At 45.8% G+C, this 22,110-nt stretch overlaps 1 long non-coding RNA gene across 1 annotated transcript; it reads left to right on the top strand.

Annotated features, from left to right (window-relative positions):
* The first annotated feature begins 1,974 nt into the window (after nucleotides 1-1,974).
* On the top strand, nucleotides 1,975-12,096 carry LOC117052805. The gene is made up of 3 exons (XR_004427320.1): nucleotides 1,975-2,320; nucleotides 3,429-3,487; nucleotides 11,958-12,096. It is a non-coding gene; the product is annotated as an uncharacterized LOC117052805 (long non-coding RNA).
* The last annotated feature ends 10,014 nt before the right edge of the window (nucleotides 12,097-22,110 follow it).

The raw sequence follows: 22,110 nt of genomic DNA, 5'->3' as shown, positions 1-22,110 counted from the left end.
CTGAGTCCATTCTAGCCTGCAAACTCAGTTGCTACAGAGACCTGGAAATATGGTGCCAATTAATTTGGTTGCAGGGTGGGGCCCCGTCTTCTAGGAGCTTCAGTGCCTTTTCCTCATTTCAAGCACCAGAAGGGTTAAGAATAGGTGGCTTGTGCAGCTCTGCTTGTAATTATACACACACACACACACACACACACACACACACACTGCAGAGCTGGCCCATGGAGTGTGAGACCCAGGAATTAGTTGTGACTGGGAAATTCTCGCTCCATGAGCATCCGACACCTGGTGATAAATGTGGCAGTAACATGTAGGTGGGAGAAAGAAAGAAAGAAGGGCTTCCCCATGCTTGGGGGGGGGGGGATTCTAGGAACAGGGAGGCAGTCAGTGGCAGCAGCCACTGCCAGTGACAGCCTTCGAGTATGACAGCGCCCAGAGAGCGAGAAAGAGTCCTCTTCTTTCCTATTCTCACGTCTTTAGTGATACATCGGTTTTAAATATCATAAATGTCCTTTATATGTCTGCATGCATCCAAAGGCCTGCCGGTGGCATTAATTGCGCTGTCAAATCTGACCCAGGAGGCAGATTCGTACAGGCTCTTCAAGGGGTGCTTTCCATTCATTGTGACTTTTTAATTTGTGCTTCTGTGTTTGTTTTTCTTTGTGTGTGTGTGTGTGGAGAGAGAGGGAGACAGAACCTGTAGCAAATATGAAGGCGATGAAAGGGTCACCTGGTTACCTCCCCAAGACCCAAATGCTAGTTTTTTTGTGCATGGCAACATGCAAATTTAGCACCAGAATCTATGACAGCGTTCTTAAAAGGACGGCTGCCTCAACCTCTCATTTGGTCTGACAAGGACATTGGGGTGAAAAATAAGCTTTCAACATGATCATGTGATTCTGCATCTGTCTTGTCCACAATGATACAAAAAAAATCATTTATTAATTTAGTTCAGCTCAAGTCCGTGCTTCTTCATGTGGTCCCTGTTTCCTTAATCTGGAACTGGCATGCCCTCTTGATTGTTTTCTAAGGTGCTGTCTTTATTTTTTCTGGCAGGGCTCCTGTGCTTTTAACAGCAACACAACGGACAAAAATTCAACAGGTAAAGATTATCAGAGAAAAGAGGAAAAACCTGCTGACCCTCTGAATATTAGCCACAATTCATATCTAATTTCTTAAGAAATAGAGTTTTGATTCATCCCCCCCCCCAAAAAAACCCGTTTTGATCCTATTTGAAAAGGTAAGCCATACAAAGACATCCATACCCCTCCCCTCCCACTAGTGTGGACAGGCAGTGGGCGACTTGGAAACACTTTTGAGCTGTACTGCTGCCTAAAATGTGCAAATGTGATCTGAAACACAGTGAGCAGGTGGAATTACCTTGCTGTGTCTCAAGCCTAGGATACATGCACAGCCTCACTGCTTTCCAACCTCTAAAATAGGGATGGAGAGTGACAGGCTCAAGGGCCAAAAGTCTGGCCCTCAGCACTCTCCGCAGGCGGCATTCCTCACTGGCCCTGCTTTACACCCTGCCCTGGAATATGTCATTGAACTCTGCGAATGCCTCTTGAATGGAGGCTGGAGAGGGCTGTACAAGGCGAGAGTGTGTGTATGCACTGTGCTTGTGAAAAGAAGTAACTGTGGCCCTGGAGTTGAAAAGAAAAAAATTTCCCTGCCTGTTCTCCAAGGCTGCAGGAGTGGAACTTGGGAGTCCTACCCATTCCTAACCCTCTCTTTTTCCACATCAGCCACCCCATACTTTGAAAAATGTCCCACTGTTTGCACACTGACTACAACCAGTGTTACAGGTATCTTCACCCCCCGCGTAGGGTTGCAGCCTCACAGCGCAATCTTGTACCCGCAACTCAGAGGTATACCCCATTGAGGTCAGCAGGGCTTACTTTCAGGGTTAAAACCTAAGATCCTTGTATTGCAAAAGTTCCCGCTTGCCCGTCGGGTTTCCCCCTGGCTGCCGCTCCTTCCTCCTCTCCCCGGGGGAATCAGCTTGCCTGAGGCCCCGCGGCAGCCGGGCATCGTGCCATATGCAATCAAAGCCCCCAGCCCGGAACAGTCATCAATCTTCCTTGGACGTGGGCCACACGCGGCCCTAAATAGATTTGATGGGGCAAAATATTCAAATTAATTTGGGATTGAGTGGTGGCCTCCCGAGCTGCTCCCCCCCCCCCTCCGCCTGTGCTCCCGCTCCATGCATCACCCGGCCGCGGCCCCAATCTGAGCCTCAGAGCAGATGGGATAAATCACCCGCCGCCTCCGTTTAGCACGGCTCTGATTGCCGGTGCTGGCTCACCGGGGAAATCAGGTGAGTGCCCCGCGCGCTCCCGCGGTCTCGCCGGCGTTTAGGCGAGATTTATTTATTTGATTTTCCTGGCGCGGGGTTGCTTCCCCCTCAAAAGGCCTCCGGGGAATGGCAGGCCTCGCAATATTAATGTCGGCTAGGACGCCGCCTCATTAAAGTGTCAGGCGGCAGTAACTCCTGCCGTGCTTATCACTCCCCCGGGAGGCCGAGCTGGCCGCGGGGCCGCCGGAGGGAGCCGCCCTGCGGGCTCTTGCGGCACGTGGACTCCCAGGCCTGTGGGAGCGAAGTTGGGGGGGAAACGCGGGAAACGCCACGCAGCTCGAGACAAACGCGCCGCGCCGTGGCACCCACCCACACGGGCGCCCCGTGAACTGTGGTAGATCCATCTCTAAAAGGAAGGGTGCTGGGGTTTATCCCTGACGCTGTACCCCTAACTCTTATATCAGGTGAATGGGAGCGAGTTGTGACTGAAAGGAAAGGAAAGGAATGCACTCTGCACATGTTCAGAGTATGTTCAGAGGGCGCTCTTTATTATGACTTTGCATTAACTGGAAAGGAAAAGAAACGCTCCAGAACTACCGTCTGGCAGCATTGGTGTGAGAGGACAGGAATAAGTTGAGAGAATAAGCTGCAAAGGAGAGATGAACCTCTTCGCCTATAGGCTACTCCTATCAGTCACCCTTTGTGCAAATACCTTTTTTATTGGAATAAGTAGTATTTCAAAGAGAGGGAGCAACAATTCTCCTCAAAAGGATCTCTTCTTTGAATTTATAACGAGGCAAAAATAGATGTTGCTCAGTTAGGATAAGGTTTACCATAAGGAGGAAGCTGCTGCACTTTAGCAAAAAAAAAAAGAAAGAAAGAAAAAAGGGAGATGTTATGGACAATCTGCACCTAAGACCCCAAACTTGCCTGTAAGCCGTTCTTTCACTGCTTGTGTGCAAATGGGAATGATTTTAACCGCTGGGTAGAAAATGGAAGAAAGTCATTTAAAAATCAAATGTAGGTTCTGGTGAATGTATGTATTGCATCAGAATGACAAGGGAAATTCAAAAACCAAGATGCAAAAAACATCACCTATGACAATGGCCTATATATTATGTGTTTGCAGGCTCAAAGATTAAAGACAAGAAATGCTGCAGCCTCTAGAGTCTAAAATGGAGAAATGAGGTATGAACAGTGCTCCCTAACCTTTTTGAGCCCGTGGGCACAGTTGGGATTTTGAAGCGTGTGTGCTGTCACAAAACAGCTGCCATGGGTGGGGGGGGGGTATGACCATTCACCAAAGGGTGGCTGTGGTGGGCATGGTCAATTGGAAAACAGTTTCCACAGAAAGCAGTCTAATGAGGGTAAAAGACAAGTAACTTGCCAAGAAATTACTATGAAGCAAGGATTGGGTCAGGCCAGCCCCCAGGCACAAAAACACTCCCTTGACTACCCATTAATAGGATAATTATCCACAAATCACTTTTCCCCCTACACACTCTCTAGACTGCGAACACACATATACCCCCCCCCACTCGCCACACCTGAAAGTCCCATTCTCTTTGCTTTCTTTCCCCACCCATGTCATTGGGTTGTCCCCGCCCCCTTTCCTGTCCCCCAACTTGTGGGAATGTTTTGGGATGCAGGAGAGGATATATTGTTTAAGATATCCTATTCCAACTTGTGTTTACAAGTCCCAGAAATTAGCAGAGTTCTCATTCCCCTTTTAAACACACACGCAGCAGATAGCTTGCTTAGGTTTGTTAAAACCTCTGTAATAAATGTCCTGGTATTTCCCCCATTAATCCCTCTCAAAATAAGACAATACACAGTCTTCTATAAAAGCATAAAACTTTTACTCACGAGAAATCATCTGTTCACAATTGGATCCCAGAGGCAGGCTTAAACTTAGTAAAAGTAACATTTACTCAGGAGACTGTTCCATAAGGGAAAAAACAGTCCCTTTGTGTTCTCTTGGCTGGAAGCCAAGAGACCCTCATAGCGATGTTGTTCCTTTGAGAACGGCGTCCAAAAAAGAGAGAGGAAGATGGAGTGTGGTCCCTGTGGTTTTGTGTTAACCTGCCCAGGTGAGACCACACCCATCTCCTGTTACACAGAGGAAGTCATCCCAGCCCAGGGGAAACAGCAAGTTCCGACTGGCTGGCCTAGAGTTCCCTTTCTATGTCCACTCTAGCAATGTTGTGTTTGACTGCTCCTGTGTTTTGCATCCCACACAACTCCCTGGCCACTCCACCATTACCCCCACTCCCACACCCATGTTAGCCAGGCAGCAGCAGTGAAGGAATCTTTGGGTGCTTGGGGGCGCAGAAACATTATGTGGAAATTAAGGTGGCTGGAGGCTGGCACTATGTTTTGTAGCATGCTTTGGCCACCGGATTAAAAACTTCTTAATAAGGGAGGGAGGGAGGACCTCATGGGCACTGAGTGAGATGTCTGCAGATGCTGCATGAGGAGACCCCAGAGTCTGAGCTTTATCATGAGATGCAAGAACACTGTCACTTTTTCTGGACTGCAAACCTTTTAAAGGCATATTGAATTCACCTTCCAATAGAATGTGTGCATAGACAGTGGTCTTGCACAACTACACAACAGTTGCATTGTGTCTTTGTACTCTGCTTTGTTTGCATTTCAGATTCCCACCTCACCCCCGCCTTTCTGGCTTATCTGTTGTGGGATTGTTCTGTTTTGGAATGGCATATGTGCACAATATTGCAAGGATTAATTGTTAGAGGGGTGTTTGTTTCTTTTTTAAACCAAATTCCTAATTGCTGCCACCACCGCCAGCTCTTTAGGAGTTTGCACAGGGATAAATAAGCATTTCACATTCTTGGGTGCCACCAGTTTTCCAGGTGCTTCAAGCAACCAGTGTTTGGTGTTCTTTGGGCCCGTTATTAGGTGCTAACCAACCAGGGTTGTAAGTCTGACTCCAACAGAACTGTCTTGAGCAGGGCTGAGTTGAGTTGAGAGGCTTGTTCTCTCCCTTCTGCCCCCCACTCTCTGGGAGATTCACTGTATATAACCCACAGACAATACACCTTGCAGCTTGCATGAAACATGCTGTAATCATTTTTTCCCAAGGCTTTCTCCACCTCCCGTGAAGGCTTGAGATGTGTATGCGTATGATATATGTGAAAGCTGTGATTCTCAGGACTTTAGCACAAGCCCGGGAGCCACTAAAACGTATTGGACAATAGATAGATGTCGAGAGAAATGGTTTAGAGACCCGCAGCGTGCGAGGTTGCATCCTCTGGGCTGCATGGCTAATACTAGTGCTATCTAACCAAATTTTTATGACAAAAGCCCCTACCCCACCTGCCGGCAGCAAGGGCCTTGTGGGGATATATAACTTTATTTTGTTTGTTTGCTTCTTTTTTTGAGCAGCTGCAGGTGGAAATTTCATCAGATGCCCTTCCCCTCTCCCCCTTTTGCATTTTGATTAGGTTGAGGCACACAATCTTTGTATGTATGTGTTTGTGTGTGTGTGTTTCTACTTAACTGAATATTGTGATTCAGTTAGGGAGTGTGTGTGTGTGTGTGTGTGTGTGCGTGCGCGCGCGCACACACACACACACACACACACACACACACACACACACAGCTGTGCTTATGGGCCAGGGGTGAGAATGAAATGTCTGTGCTAAGGACATGGGTGTCCCCTTGTGATTTGGACATAAATTTAAATCCTGGATCCTGTGCATGCTAACACACAGCTGTGTGATCCCATCTCCTGCTCTGAGCCGGAGGGCTCTCTCCTACCCTGTTCCTCTCTCCCTGCGCTCTGCTTCGCATTCCCCCCATCCCCCCCACCGACCAACATTCACTCCCTTGAAAAGGGCCCATTTGCATTTTGATACATTCCTGACCTGCCTTTCATTTCCTGGGCAAGCGGCTCTGATTAATCATGTTCACCGGGGCGCACAAAGTCACGTGGTGCGTCAGACCCACTTGTAGTTGGGACCTGTGATTTGGGCATAGCCTGGCAGGTCTGGCAAAACTGTACAGTGCTCTTAAGAGCAACCGGAGTCAGGGTTTTCTCAAGAGGTTGACAGAGGATAGCAGAAACAAGCAAGCTGGTGCTGCTATGATGCAAAGAGGATCTCCTCCCTCTTTTCCTCTTAAACAGCTTAAAATGGGAAGAGCCAGTTCAGGGCTCTATGGAACATGGAGAATCTGGATTTTCCTGATTGGGACATGAGCAGAGGTAAAGAGGGGAAATGGCTTGGAGAGGGACAGGACAGTGCCTGTCTTAGAATCTCCTAGTTGCATTTAAGGGAGTGTGTTATCCTCTGCTTTAACATTTGAAGTGAGTTCAGAAGTTGTCTACGTATGTCTGGGATGGGGAACTTGGGGACCTCCTGAAGTTGCAGGACTGCAGTTCCCACCATCCCTGACCATTGGCCATGCTGGCTGGGAATGAGTTGTGAGTCCAATGATATCTGGTCATATGTTCACCATCCCTGGTGCATGTGCTCATGCATTGCCCATGGCTCGCCAGCTGTCAAAAGTAGCATTGTATGGAACAGAGGAAAAAGTGACAGGGAGGGTGTGTGTCTCAGGAGAGTGTGTGGATTGGAGAGAGCCCTGAGGGCCAGATAGAAAAGCCTGAAGGGCCACATTTGGCCCCCAAGCCTTATGTTCCCCATCCCTGCAGTAAGGGCACTAAGAACAACAAATGGAATCCAGTTAGTCTTCTTGCCAGTGCTTATTGATTAACAGCTTGTGGAGATGGTGGCCCGGGTGCAGTTCCCTGCTGAAGTACAAGAAGCCTCGTCTGTATTGGCATTCTGCCATCTTTTGAAGACACGCCTGTTTACAGTGACAATCCCTTGATCTCTTGACCTGCGTCTCCTGTTTTAATTATTGTGTTGTTTTTTTAAAAAATATTTTTATTGGTTTTTCCATGTATACATCCGCTAACAATATTTCTCTAACAATTTTCCATATTTCCCCCCTCCTCCTAATTATTATGTTGTTTTAATGAGATAGTTTTAAGGCAATTTTGCATAAAAGTGGTATATAAATTGATAAACAATACTAAGTTCAGTACAGCCTTAGCATGAAGTAAGGACCACTGAACTTAATGGACCTTAAACTAGGATTGCACTTTAAGGTATGTTGTAAATGTACATTGTCCAGTGCAGCAGGAGAATCGAAGGGTGCAGTTATAATCTCTTTTTGGGTAGCAAGCAAAAGGGAAAGGAAGGGAATGTCAAGGATAATGAAAAGTAGGAGGAAGAATGGAAGAAGAGGCTTTGTTTTAGTTGGGGATTTGGATCGAGGGGTTGAGCTGTCAAGAATAACTAAGGGCAAAATTCCAAAGAAATGGGAAAGCTTCAGATTTTTACTAACCTCACTATCAGCACATTCCTTTTTATTCCAAAAACTGTTTGTTCGTAATGAGGAATCCTCAAAAGTTCCATGGGGAACCCCATACGTGTTGATATCTTGCTTCAGTTCTTAGATGTTGGTACCCACTGTAAATCCAAGAGACTGTGACCAAAGCATGTGTGCATGCAGTGCTTGGGTTTTCTTTTCTTTTTCTTTTGCTTGCTTTCTGAAATTATGTGTTAAACAAATTCCCTTGTATTTTTAGTTTGATTCTAGACCGGTTGCATGCAAGGTAGTCTTTTGTGGGGAGGGGGTTCACCATGGGTCTGGTTCCAGTTTCCCCAGTTTGTATTTTAAATCCAGCTTTAGTCTTTGCCAGTAGTCTCTTTAAATTTGCATAGATTTCCATGGAAAACCAGATGCAGATTTATGCAAATCAGCACCGAACATTCACATGAAATCTGTAGCTGTGGATCCATGTGGGGTGGGTGAGGATAAGGAGCAGCAGAACATTGTGTGGGAGGGGGTGGGAATTCCACCAATGAACGTGGATAATCCTCGGTTCCAGGCGTAGTGCGGGACCAGTTATCGTTAGTGCCAACATTATTACCATACGAATTGCATCGAATACTTTTCTGCTGCGCTGAGGAGTTAACGCTTGTGGTTGCCACATTGTTCCCTGTGCTGCGTGCTCCAATAACCCATCTGTGCGCTTTACTGCACACTTAGCTGGAAAATTATCCAGCTGCTGCATATCCTTTCCCTGCAAACCCCCTGGGAGAGGGGTTGTCATCACTGTGCAGCTGGGGGAGGTCATAGCAACAGCAGTTAAAGAGATGGCAACAACCTGAGCAGGGGTGGAAAGGAAAACAGGGCAGCACTGAAGAAGTAGAAGAAGAAAAGCCAAGGAAGCAAAAGAGACTCAAACCAGTGACTCATGGAGTGCCTATTAAATGGAAATGCCCAATATGTTCTGGCAAACATACTGTAGTTACTTCCACACTAGCCATTTTCTCTGGAAATGCCATTCCTTTCTTGCTCACCTTCTATTGAGCATCCCATCAATGATGTCTTCTCATCCCATAGCATTCCAGTGTTTTTCTGTAATGCTCAGCTGTGTTTTTTAGACCTGATTTTCCATTTTTGGTGTGGAGGAAGGGTAACAAAATCCAATTCGAATGTGGACTGGCAAAGCCTTAAGTTTCTTTTGGTCCCCTTTGCCTTTAATTAGACACTTCTGGTTTGCATGTTAAACCCCTTTTGTTGCTTCCTGATGAACATGCGTGGAAGTGGGTGGGTGGGATTAGTGATAGGCCCTTCACTGTTGGGGAAAGGAATTGCTAGATTATAATGCTTATCTGGAATGCCTGTTTTTGGTTCAGCTTTCAGCAAATATTGTTTTTTTTAATTGTATGGACGGCATTTGTAAATTGCCCCATAACAAAGTTCTTTTGGCAGCTTACTGTAAACAAATAAGAAAACAATACACAGAACTAGAAAAGCATAAGCAAAATAAATACAAGAAAACACAACACATTGAAACCCCAAGGTTAAAACACAGATTTTTTTAAAAAAGTGAGAGGCTATGTCAGTAAAAGACATAATCAGAAAAGGAATTTCCTCTGTAGGGTTAAAGGACTCAAGTGTGGAAGAGGATTCTAGTGCGGAAGCAACCTATTCTGTCTTGAAATATAACACTTTTATATGTTCTCCTATTTCAACAGGGTGCTGTCTGAGTTGTAGTTTCCGAAAGGATTCTCTTTTATTTAGGATTCATAGACAACAGTTGCCCCAGGATGAAAGTGGGCATTTTGAATTAATTTTATCACTTTACAGCAGTTCACCTTGTGCAGAAGTTCACCTTGTGCAGAGGCTCACATTTTCAATCGGTTTTGGAAGTGGGATTTGATTCCCAGACAGTTGCATCCTTCTGAGGGGTCTGTCTGCCCCTGATCTCTAAAATGGAGTCAAGTATGGCTCCATTTTACAGTCTTACTTTTCCCTCCTGCTACAAGGTCCCATCATAAACCTTCCTCCAGCATCCCTCCAGCCGTCTAATCACATTACCCATTTTCTTCCTGAGTATTTGCAATGGCTCTGTCAAGCTTTGTTCCCCTCCACACTCTCTACTCTTCTGGTCAGTTCCTCATGGTATCAGGACCATGGGTGCCTTCATGTGGTATTCAATGAAAAAGGTGCTTGTGCTAAATTTGGTGAAATGTGTATCATCATCATCATCATTATTATCATGCAGCTCTCCTGAGCTAGATAGCAAAAATGGGCACACACATTCCTGCCTAGCATTTTGTAAGGCTCTCCTCCCATCATGAGAACAAGCAACATGGAGTTGGCCCTTGCACAATAAGTCTGATGAAGCTGTGTGAAGATTCCAGTAGAGGCAAAAGTTCAGCACAGCCTGCATGGTTGTTCTCTCCTCCAATATTCTAGATGTGCTAATTGATTATTGAAAAAATTGTTTTGGTGGAACCTCTTACATTTCCCACCAAAACACTTCTTTATTTTGCTATTCTTTCTGTAGGGTCACTGGAGCACACTTAGTCTCCTGCTGTGGCCTCTCCTTTTCCATCTCTCTGTCTCAGAAGCTCACAGCCTGATGCTAACTGTAAAACATAGAATGCATAATAAGACAGGAATACCAGACATAAAAAGAAGGGTGAGTACAGAAAACTGGGGAGAGGCTGGAAAAATTCAAGGTTAAGGGCACATTTCAGTGCTAGGGCAAGAAGGCAATGGGAACTGAAGCAGCATATTGTTTGCTCTGGTCAGCTCAAGGCATGTAGCAAAGTCACTTGCAAGCACCAGAGCCCTGCACCTCATGGACAGAGGCAGAATATGGTCCCCTGTGGATGAAAATACATCCACCTAACCTTTGACTGGTTCAGGGAGGGTGAGGAAGGTGCCCAGTTGGAGAGATCCAAGTCTTGTCTTCAACTTGAAGGAGTGACTGCCTTCCTACATGGGATGTGCTGATGTGATGGAGATCCATCTAAGGCAGACCTCTATACATGGATATAGTCAGTTACCCAAGAAAGTTGCCCAAATTTCTCTCTCATCTACTTTCAGAATGTGCTTTGACTGGGCTCAGAACCTTTTGATTGAAATGTCAGTGTAGGGCTCAATAGAGCTATCTGTCATCTATTTTTTCAAAGGCTTCTTGCCCTGTCAGCTTTAAGCCATCTGTGGCTCCATGTTGTCATGCACACAAGCCAAGGTGATAAGCATTTGTTAGTATTACTGGCTGCTATTGGTTTAGAGAGTGTGAAGGCATGTGTGTGCCTATGCTTCCAGGCATTACGACACTCTCTGACTGCCACACCCTTATTTACAGTCAATCCTCAGCTGCCAGGACAATGTCATCTCTGCGCCAAGGTGAATTAACACTGTGGAACATGATACTGAACATAAATCGCACCATCTCCCAGTCCTTTGGAACGTCCAAGTGTGCTGACGTGATCCATGCTTATTCATAAACCTGTCCCTATGGGTCATTGCCACAGCCAGTAGAACAACCGGGGATTTGACACTTGGTCCTCCAGCAGTTATTACCTGGAACAATTTAAGGATGTCTGCTATAGCCTGGAAGGCCTCTAAGCCTCTGAAAGCAAGAAGTGGCTAATTGTGCAACTCTAACTGAGATTCTCCTGCTCTCTGAAGTGTCAGGCATTGCCCACTCACTGCCTATCTCCACCCCTCCCCAATTCAAGTACAATGATTGCTAAAAGGTGGGTTGCTTTTTGGTTTTCCTCAGAGGACAAAATAGCCAATAATCAGGGGGTGATGGGAGTTGTAGTCCAGCAACATCTGGAAAGCCACACTGCGTTGCCCATCCCTGCGTTAAAAGTAACTGTCAGTCGTGTTCCTGAGCAATAGTGGGCAAGGCCTTAGCTGGTTCCTTTTGTTCTTCTCCCCTTGCCCACGACTGGCCACACACATGCAGAAACAGAGATCCTTGTGAGTAGCTTCCTTCCACACTCCAGACCATGAGTGCTCTGATTCTCTGAGACCCCACTGTGTTCTCTGAGAACACGCAAACGGCACACACAGATTTTTATTCCACATTAACATAGCTCCTTAAATGTTCCAAGTGCAGTAAAAAGCACAGCTAATTTTCCCAGAGCTATTTTTTAAAGCTCCTCATTACTCTTAATTGTCCAAACTTCTTTTCTTTTCTCTCTGATTAAAAGCAGATTTTAAAAGAGCGATTCAGCACCACAGCAGTTTCAGAGTCAAATGAAGCCAGCCCCCTCCTCAGTTATTAATAACCCTAGTGCTGCTTTTCCCTCAGGTGTTGCTGGTAAAAGCTCTCAAAGAGTAGGAGGTGACAGCAGCTATCTATCCATCTATAGTGGTGCCAAAGTGTTGTCAAAAAATCAGAGGTAAAAATATGTAAAGGATACCTTTACACAAAGGAGGTCTGTTTTCAGGGGGAAATCAAAGGAGAAGTTGGAGGGAACAAACTACTTACTGCCACAAGATGCAGCCTGATCTTACCATAGAGCCCCTCGCTCTTACTGTTTAGCCTCAGGTCTGTCCATAATGGGTAAATGCAGCTGTGGGGGGCTAAGAAGCCTGAGTAAATTGGATCTTAATCCTTTAGGGTAGCCTGCCGCTTCTTGTCATCTCTTTTTATCCAGAGTTTGATGAGATTGTTCGTATTTGCTGTATTTATGCCACACCATTCACCGGGTTACCTACAAGAATGCGAGGCGTCTGTGTGCGCCAGGGGTGGGGAACCCTTTGCAGCCTAATGGACAGCCGCCTGGGGTTGGCCTGCCAGTGGTGCATGGGGCCGGGGACAAAAGTGGGCAAAGCAACCAATGCGACTCCTAAATTTGTACAGTAATCTACATTCTAAACCCACCTCCACCTCCATTCTGGCAAGCAAGAAACATGATCTTCATTCAAGGACATGTTCCAATTGGGCAGGAGCACTTGAAGAGGGCAGGCAGTAGGGCTGGTGAGTCACATTGCTTGGGAAGTCTCAAGGGCTGAATAGGGAGACCTTGGGGCAACTTTAGACCCACAGGCCAGAGGTTGCCCACCCCTCTGACTTGGGCTACAGCAGGATCTTTGGGTTTTCTCCCTTTTAGAAATATGCAATAAACACTTGCATTTTAGAGCAGTGGTAAGGACCTGTGACCTTCCAGATAGTGTTGGACAACAGCTCTTCCCATCGCTGGCCATGTTGGCAGGGGCTGAAGGGAGTTGGGAGTCCCATCACTATCTGGAAAGCCACTAGTTCCCCCATCCTTCAGAATATACACTCTGCATCTCTGTAATGTGTCAAGGTTTTTGGCACCAGGGATTAATATTTGAATTTCTAAGGCAAATGCAGAACTCTATAGGAAACAATTGCTACACATCTATACTACTTGTAGTGACAATTAATATACACAAATATTCCCTAAGCTAGAATCGTTTAACAAGCAGCATCCCAGAGAGATGTGGCATGCCTGTTATAAGAATCAGATTTGTCCAGAACCCAGGCCTGGCCCTTAGCAAAACTTCCTATTTTTAAAATGCCTCCCCCTGCCGCACCCTGCGTGGGTTGAGGGCCAGTGATAATGTAGCTTAAGAGTTTTCAACCAGTTTTTCTTGACAAAAGTGAGGTGTTTTTTGAACTTTATCACAGGCAGTTAAGTATAACAATGATAACAGACTTCGGAATATGTATTCCCCTTCCCAGCCTAGCTTCGGCAGGGCTCAGATTGTGCAGAAGGCTTTGTACAACTTCCTCAGAAGGAACAGACTCATTAATTAGGTAATCAGCGTTCTTTCTTTGACCATCAAGAAACGCTTATCAGGCTGGCCTTTTTGTCGTTCAAGGACTTGATGCTCTGGTACCAGGAAGAGGGCAATTTTCAGGAGACAAAACTCCTGGGTTGTAACAGGGGTCTCTGTGGGATGGAAGGCTACCTTTCAGATGCAGATTGTTATGCATGGAGTTTTAATGCTCTCTTGGCTTACCGCTCTGAAAATTGCACACTTGGCCACTGAACGAAGGAAGTGCCACAGATGCTCTTCAGTTTTATAATAGTGGTTGTATCTAAGAGCTCCAGAGAGGACTCTTTTATGAAGCAGGAGTCGGCAGTAGAGGAGGAAGCAGGGGCTGAGAGTGAAGCTTAAGCCACAACCTGGTGCCCTCTAGGCCCTCTAGGTCCCCAACCTGGTGCCCTCTAGGTGATTTTGGTTACAATTCCCACCAACCCTAGCCAGCGTAGGAGTTGTAGTTCAAAGCATCTGGAAGGTACCAGGTTGGGAAAGGCTGGCCCTAGACCTTCACCAGTTACAATCCAGGTCTCCATTTTCCAAAGGAAGGGGTTTACAGCCTAATTGTGCGTGTTTACTCCAAAGTACACCCCATTGTGTCTCCTAAGTCATTCTGCAGCCTTTATCACCAGCATACCTTGCTTTTGGAGAAATGGGCAGATCCAGATTGGGGGGTGTTTGGAAAGGGGATGCTTTTCTGAGCAGAACCTGTGCAGTGGCTTGATGCAGTTAATGAGGACTTCTAACATAGGTAGGCAGAGCAAAGGGGTTGAATGGATAGCTTCTCTGAATTCTTTCTGCCCTTGAAGAACTTGACTGTTTGACATACTGGTGTCTTCCAGCTCAGGCTGAAAGAGGAGGAGGAGGGAGGCACTGGGCTCCTTTACAAAGCATGTGCTGGGGAAAGCAAGAGCTAGATTCCCTCCTGGGCAGCTTGAAGGCCTCCTGGTTTCCTGCAGGCCTCTGTTGGGACCAGCAGCATGGTGGGGCTGATTCTTTAGCAAGGCTTCTTCCATGATCTCAAGCCAGCTCTGGCTGTTATCAGCCTTGCCCAGCTGCCAGCAGCACCATAGGCTGTGCTTTGGGGGATTCACTGACGCCCTGACCTTGGGATAATCTTCAGAAGGATTAAGAGCTTATACATATCGGTGTAATTGGCGGACTCTTTCCTTTTGCCTCAGCAAAGTGGCTGGCCAGACTGCAAGCTCCCTTAGGGCAAGCCTTTTCATGCCTGCTGCGGGTGGAGGCTGCTCCCAGAAATGCACCCTTCCCCTGTGGGCACCTCGCAGCTTATGCTATGCATGGGGGATGTGGGGGACTGAACAAAAGAATAACTAGCAGCAGCTGCCCAAGCACAAGTCCTGAGTTTTTGAGGAGTTGGGATTGCTAGCTCCTGCAAACAGCATCCCTGTACTCCAGCACAGCCCAATCCCTCAACCACAATGGTGGCATATCTTGATCCTTTGACTTTGCAGGTTCACCAACCATTGCCCACTTGCATATATCCATTTAAATAGATGAGGTGTATTTGAGCATATTTCAAGGGATGGAAGGGGAAGCTCCCGCTCAATGCATTTTGATTCTGGCTGGTCCTCGCTTCCCCCTCTTCACTTCCTTTGACAAAGGAACACAGGAAACTCCCTTATACCAGGTGAGGGCTTTCATCCATCTAGGACAGTATTGTCATCACTAATGGAAAACAGCTGCCCTGGTTTTCAGGTAGGAGTCTCTCCCATGCCTACTGGGAAATGCTGGGCATTGAACTTGCGACCTTCTACATGCAAAAGAGATGCTTTGTCACCCACCAAGACCCTTCCCCAAGTTACAGGTGGGTAGCCGTGCTGGTCTGCTATAGTCGAAACAAAATAGAATATTCTTTCCAGTAGCACCTTAGAGACCAGCTGAGTTTGTTCTTGGTATGAGCTTTCGTGTGCATGCACACTTCAGTGTGCTTCAGTGTATCTGAAGAAGTGTGCATGCACACGAAAGCTCATACCAAGAACAAACTCAGCTGGTCTCTAAGGTGCTACTGGAAAGAATTTTCTATTTTCCTTCCCCAAGTGACTTGGGCTTCTAATGTGGATTGGAAATATTCTGAGCAGGGATGCTGTTGCTGCTTGTTATTCTCCGTAGGCAAAATTAGATGAGAGATTCCCCCCACAAATCCCTTTTCCTGATGAAAATCTCCTCCCCCATCTGTTGTTTACCCTAGTGGGGGGGGAACCCCTTTCTCTGCCTGCATATTTTATCTTTCGCTTTTACTCTCTGTGTGTGCGTGTGCGCGCGCACGCTTCTCCTGTTGTACTACTTGGGGCTAAACAAATGTAAAAAAACCAGGAGGCTTGACACATTTAGAACTGGTGTACATGGAGGACTTCACTTAATTTTGGCCTGAGTGGCTGATGCATTAAGTTACCAAAGAACCAGAAACATTGTATGTATAACATTTTTGTTTATACATGAATTGGCCGTAGGCAGCATTGCAGTGAACTTGAGCTGGAGTAATTTTGTTTATTGCAACGATCAGAAGCGGGGGAAACCCTATACCTGCTGAAAGGGAAAGCATCTCACTATAGTCAGCAATGGGTCTTCCTTTGATGCAGAACAAATCATGCAGGGACCAAACTGATGCACAATCTCTGCATGGAACTTCTGTATGGAATGAATTTTGCCAGGTTCTGGTACACCACCTGTTGCAGGGAACAAAAATTACGATAGCTTCGCTAATCTTGGATATATTGGCTTATTTAAATGTATGCAAATATAACCTTTTGTCCGTTGTATAACATTAAGGTTCTCCTTTGTAGCTGATGCTCCAGGAGATCTCCTGCCTCCCACCCTCATGTCTATGCTCCCAGGAGATTGTAGGCTGTACTGGAATTACATGAATGCATTGGTGGCAGATACTATAGGGTCTTTCACCCCCTCAATGTAATTGTGCTAATTTGGGTGGGATATATCCCAAATAGCAGCCAACTAGTGACTGTTTGCATGCTGAGCTGCTATCTGCTGGGGTGAGGGGGAAAGCGACTGAATTCGTAATCAACATGTCCCCAGAGCAAAATTGTGCTGAAATACACCAAAACAGCTCAATCTGTTATCAACCTTTGACTTATGGTTGCATGTTTTTGTGGAAAAAATTGGCTCTATTTTTAAAAATACTTTCTTGACGGGGAATTCTTGATGGCATGGGTTCTGAGTAATTATTTGGGAATCAGAGGGTTTTAACATCTAATCTAATACCCAGTTGTCAGATCAGATAACCCTGAAGTGAACAAGCACTGGGGAAGCTTAATCTTAACTAATAGCCTGACTGTGTTCCTGCTGACTAGGAAGGAAGCCCTACTGATTTCAAAGGGACCTAACTCCCAAGTAACTGTGCACAGAACTGGAGACTTAATATGAAAGTCGACTTTGGAATTGCCATGGTTGCGTGCTTCAACTTGAGAACGTAGCCCAAAGGTGGGGGGAGAATGGTAGAAGCCAGGAAGGTCATCTCCTTTAAGCCAAAGTTGATTGCTACTGGTCTTGTGGACCATCTGGCTGAAGGCAGAGGCCATATTTTTTATGGCTGCTGCTACTAGGGAGTTGTTTTATAAACCAAGGTAGTGGCATGTTACCAGTGTTTAGACATTGTCCTTATCTCAAAACAGACCTGTCTGGGAAGGGGAGTTTCAGATGCCTTTGGTTTGTCCTGGGGAAATTCCCATGTAGGCCTCAAATCAAGCCTCTTCTCTTTACCTGAGTGTATGAGAGTTTGCTGTCCTTTTCTATCTTTATTCCCACCTACCCACATACACACAAGCACACCTTGTCTAGCTAATGGTCCCTGACATTCCAATGAGATTTAGTGCTGAACTTGAGCGCTGAATATTCATGAGTCGCCGGCCCCTGACAGACAGCTTCGTGCTGCGCCGCATTGGCCTGCTCCTACGATTCATAATTTGTTTTTCCATTTAATGTAAACCTTACCTGCACTCACTTCATGGGGGGCTTAATTCACAGCCAGGGCCTCTTCATCCCATCTTCCTAGAAAGAGAAGAGGGAGAGCCCTGGATCCCTGGCCTGGTTTGATACTCTAACCCACAAGGCCCCACTTCCTTCCCTGCCCCTAAGCTGGAAATTAAATCCCCCCAGGGTTTCTGATCCGTGGATAGAACTCTGGCATAAGAAGAGTCTTGCCAGATCAGGCTCAGTTAGCCTAGCATCCTGTTCTCACAGTAGCCAAGCAGATGCCCCATGGGAAGGCCACAAGCAGGAGCTAAGCACAACAGCCACTTCCCCACATGTGATGTGTGCCCTGACTCTCAATGTCAAATGAAGAACTCAATCACCCGGCTCTGTTTCTGCCAAGGGCTTTAATGCATGAGTTAAATCTGTTCATAGGTACAGGTGCAGCTAGTCCATAAAAGGTATAGGCACATGGCTAAGCGTAAGCTAAGACATAGATCCAACAGGCAAACATGCACCCAGCACCTTCCTTTTGAAGTGCGGGGTGGGTACAGCTCTTAGAGTGGCAAGTGGCCAGAGCCCTGGGACAGGGAAGGCAAACACACCCTCTTTTGAGTCGGGTGGATCTGTGAGGTGCTGGTGTCTCCATGTCCTTGGAGATGAAGGTGGTGTTGGTGCCACTCAGCGTCCAGTTTATTCTCAGTCGCCTCTGCTCAAGGTGGAGGTTCCTCACTAACTGTAGGAGGTGCCACAGGCAGCTCTACAGCAGACATGGGATGTCTGATTTCACATGGGTGGAACATTCCTCTGTCAACCTGCTTGGTTCCTCCCTTGGATCCAACACTCCACTCCTGGACCACTGACCTCCTCCTTGGGCTTGGACAATTCTTGGGGTCCCAATTTCACCTCCCTCATCCTACTAGCTCTAAGACCCTGAGCTCTCCCGATTCCTCCTCAGGATCTGACCATCCCCTCCATATCATCTCCATGGGGCTAAATACAATGCCTGAGTAACAGGTATACACACAGAGACAATTGTAGTGTGTGTGGGATTGTGAACAGTAAGGTCAGAGGGAAATGAAATGCATAAAGTATCGAGACAGTGATAATTGTATAATTACAGTGATCATTGTAAATGGCCACTGTTAATTATATGATTGTCACTGTCCCTGTTTTCTGGATTTCATTTCCCTCTGACCTCACTGTTTACAGTCTCCCACGACCATGTGACTCAGGATAACACTTTGTGTATCTGATGAAACGGGCTGTAGTCCACAAAAGCTTACATCAGAACACATTCTGCCATCTTTTTAAGTGCCACAAGGCTCTTGTGTTAGCATGCTGCAGCAAAAATAACAGACAACTTCTCTGGACAATGTTTTGTGTAGCCTTAAAAAAAAAAGATGTTTCTACCCGCACTCTTCTCCTTCCTGTAAGAGTCTGAAATTTGTGTTTTTTAGGATGTGAAAGCTATGGTGGTGATTCTGTCTCATGGTGTCTCATAATTGTTAATCTGGCCTTGGATATTCTGTTTAGTAAGCATTTGTTCATTAACACATCACTTTTTTATTATGGCCTGGTAAATTTCTTTTCAAAAAGAGTCTTGGCTCACATCTGCAGGTGTTTTGACAGGGATGTTTGACAGGGAAGCCAAACCAAATAATGACATCACAGCCACCACCTTGTTAAACACCAGTTGTAGGTTGAGTTTTGTTTATTCCTGGGATTTGTGCACCTTTTAGGGCTAGGTGGGGGGTTATTGCTGCACTTTTCCTGGTTGGGCAAAATGGTAAAACTCTGAGTGGGTATGTTAATGTTTTTGCAAACTACGCAGTATTTCTAAAGCTGAGCTGGCTGTTAGCTGAGTCAGTGCCTGCAGGGCTGCCATGAACTGGCTGGTTTTCTTCTAGTGGGCTACAAACTGGTTATAGTCCTGTAGAGAAGCATTTAAGGGATGAATGTGTACTGTTTCTTCAAGAACCTTCTCCTCTTCCACTACCAAACAAAGTTGTTTTTAACTCCCTTTAGACTCTGCTTTGTAACAGGGCATATAGAGAACTTTTTGCCTAGTCTATCCATGCCATTCCCCATTGACCTTAGTTTCAACCTCTTTTTCACAACCAACCCCAATACTGTATAAGAATTTTGGGACTTTTAACAATAGCGCACTAGGCAGAAAATTAACAGGTAATTCCTCCCCCTATCTATACAGCATGCTGAGAAGAGCAGCACCTATGTGATTTCTGACTTAATAGGCAAAGGAGCCCTTCCAAAGAAGTGGACATAATTCACTGTTTTCTCATGACTGAAGCACTGTAGGGCTCTGTAGGGCCAACTTCACTGTCCAGGCAGGTAGTCTTGTGATACAACCCTCCATCAGTAAGCTGTGCATGGACTTTTGGGGGAGTTGGGGTTTATCTTTGGTGTATGTGTGTTTGTGTTTCAAGCAGGAGTTCAGCTGCTGGCTTTATGAAATGGAGAAGCTTGTAAGTGGGAATGTTTTTGTATGTATGTGTGTGCGTGCGTGCGTGCGTGCAATACACACACACCCTGCCCATGCCATGTGTGAGGGAGATGAGATGCATTTCCTGTGTGCGAGTGCCACAGGGAGCCTTGGGTGGGGGTGGGGCTGTGCTGACATTTCCCATTGCGCTCGCGGTGGTGTTGCAGCTCTGGTGGTTCTGCACAAATTGCATAAATATTCATTGGGAAATGTAAAGAAATTTGACTGTCCCAAATGATTACACGCGCCTGCCCTGAAGGGCGCGATTACTCTGAGCCTCGTGACTTGGAGGGGCTGGGGCCCACCGCTGAGAGAACTAATGCTAGGCAGGTTAATAAAAGATGCAGTCCAGGTGTGGGGAGCAAGATCTCAGCAGGGGCCCCACCTAGGCATGAACATCCCAATGAGATTGTCTTTTCTTCTCCCCCTCCCGCCCCCCCATAATCCTTATATGATTATAGTGAAGGGGGTCAGGGACTCAAGTGTGTTTAAGAGAACATGGTTTTGTGTCTTGTCTTCCTTACAGTACCTTTCTGTACTTCAGAATGTGTTAACTAAAGATTGTATGTAATAGAGCCCTGACTTCTTTCTTCTTTCTTTCTTTCTTTCTTTCTTTCTTTCTTTCTTTCTTTCTTTATTGAAGGAAGGAATTTAGAAGAGAGGAGCCACAGATGGGGAGGGGTACTTAACTCTTTTTGTCATTCTCTATTGCAATTGCCAAGTTCCCACCTGCCTGGGGGAAGGAGCTATTTGGAGCAGAGAGCTGACAGGTGGGGAAAGCGTTAAGCTACCTTTGCTCTCAAAGATCCTTTTATTAAGCAGCATCATGCTTCTGTTAGATGTATGTGTAGTTAGTCTGTTCACTTTGCATATGCTTTTATGTTCCTACTTTATACCACTGTTATCTAAAAAAAAAAAAAAAAACTCAGAAGGAAATGACTATGAGCCAGAGTGCTATGCTTGCAGCATGCCATGTATGAGAGGAAAGGTTCTTCTCTGTGACTGTCCCTAAATACTCGTACACACTATGCTAACAACACACATTTTAAGGGCTTTCTTTCCCTCAAAGAATTCTGGGCACAGCCGTTTACCCCTTACAGAGTTACAATTCCCAGAATTCTTTGAGAGGGGAAATGTACCTTGAATGTGCTTTAAATGTATAGTGTGTGTGCAGCCTGCTAGAATATGGAACTCTTTGCCCTGAGTTGGTTGAGCGGCTGCCTCTCTCATGAGACTGTGCTATGTGGCAAGAAACTTCCTCTTTGTTCGGGTGTTCAATTTAATGGATAAATAAGTGTTTATCCAGTGCCTCTGTTTTATCTGCTGAACCTTTCTCTGTTTTTATGATGGCTGTCATGGATGCCTCAGCGGAGATTCCTGCATTGCAGGGGGTTGAGCTAGATGACCCTTGGGGTCCTTTCCAACTCAATGATTCCTATTTTTTTAATTTAATTTAATTTTACAGTTGGTTTTAATTATTGCTAGCTGCCCTGAGAGCAGGATATACACTGTGTGTGTTTGTGTGACTTCTGTAGGCATCCACACTTTGTTTCTGGGGTGCTCACCAGGTGAGTATTTTGTACACTTGCACAGGATTTTTAAAAGGCATCCTTGAGACTTCCTTGCACTTTTTATTCTGCGTGTGAATTCTGATGCTCCATGATAGACCAAAAAAGAAACTGACGCCCTTGGAAGAAAGGCAAGCTAAAATGTAACAGGTCAAGTTAGGGGAACCCCTCCACACACTCTATCTATCTATCTATCTATCTATCATCTACTTACTTACTTACATACATATTCATTTTTGTATTTCATCCTTCCTCTTACTGGAGCACAGTGGCTATCAAGCAGTCACTGCAGATTTGTAAGAATTGGCATTACAGGACTGTTTTTTGCTGCCCCGCATAATAGCGTGTGAGTGGCATTCTGCACTAGATGTAGCCTCTGGACTGTCTTGAAGGGTAGTCCCATGTTGCATAAATTTCAGCAGTCAAAATGAGAGTTTATCAGAGCATGGATCCTCCTCGCTCCCCAAGTGTGGTTGATGCTCTTGGGTGGTGCTTTGCTTGTTTGTAATTTTTCTCTGGTCTGTTCTTTATTCTTCCAGTTAAAGGGGAAAATGCATTAAACAACAACATAAGCACGGAGCCATTCTGGATAGGAGAGAACTGGGCTAAACAGTCCAATCATGTGCATTATGTGATGGTCTCTTGCT

The sequence above is a fragment of the Lacerta agilis genome, chromosome 1, assembly GCF_009819535.1.
Source record: "Lacerta agilis isolate rLacAgi1 chromosome 1, rLacAgi1.pri, whole genome shotgun sequence".
Classification (NCBI taxonomy): Eukaryota; Metazoa; Chordata; class Lepidosauria; order Squamata; family Lacertidae; genus Lacerta; species Lacerta agilis.
The sequence above is the reverse complement of the archived record's forward strand: the minus strand, read 5'-3'. Positions and strand labels throughout refer to the sequence as shown.